Source organism: Austrofundulus limnaeus, unplaced genomic scaffold (genome assembly GCF_001266775.1).
Source record: "Austrofundulus limnaeus strain Quisiro unplaced genomic scaffold, Austrofundulus_limnaeus-1.0 Scaffold293, whole genome shotgun sequence".
Lineage (NCBI taxonomy): Eukaryota > Metazoa > Chordata > Actinopteri > Cyprinodontiformes > Rivulidae > Austrofundulus > Austrofundulus limnaeus.
The window spans coordinates 11,655-12,258 of NW_013952695.1; the positions used below are offsets into that span (position 1 = coordinate 11,655).

The 604-nt window shown below is 54.3% G+C and overlaps 1 protein-coding gene across 2 annotated transcripts in view; it reads left to right on the forward strand.

Annotated features, from left to right (window-relative positions):
• The window catches only part of bfsp2 (beaded filament structural protein 2, phakinin), a gene marked incomplete at its 5' end in the record, with an annotated part of 17,186 nt that overhangs the window by 4,652 nt on the left and 11,930 nt on the right, over positions 1-604 (forward strand).

Here is a 604-nt window from a genome sequence, read left to right on the forward strand (position 1 = left end):
TGAGGGTCTACAGACAGGTGAGGCGTCTACAGACAGGTGAAGGGTCTACAGACAGATGAGGAGGTCTACAGACAGGTCAGGAGGGTCTACAGACAGGTGAGGAGGTCTACAGACAGGTCAGGAGGGTCTACAGACAGGTGAGGAGGTCTACAGACAGGTGAGGAGGTCTACAGACTGGTCAGGAGGTCTACAGACAGGTCAAGAGGGTCTACAGACAGGTTGGAGGTCTACAGACAGGTGAGTTGTCTGCAGACAGGTGAGGGGACTACAGACACGCGAGGAGTGTCTACAGACAGGTGAGGGGTCTACAGACACGTGAGGAGTGTCTACAGACAGGTGAGGAGGTCTACAGACTGGTCAGGAGGTCTACAGACAGGTCAAGAGAGTCTACAGACAGGTGAGGAGTGTCTACAGACAGGTGAGGAGTCTACAGACAGGTGAGGGGTCTACAGACACGTGAGGAGTGTCTACAGACAGGTGAGGAGGTCTACAGACTGGTCAGGAGGTCTACAGACTGGTCAGGAGGTCTACAGACAGGTCAAGAGAGTCTACAGACAGGTGAGGGGTCTACAGACAGGTGAGGAGTGTCTACAGACAGGTGAGG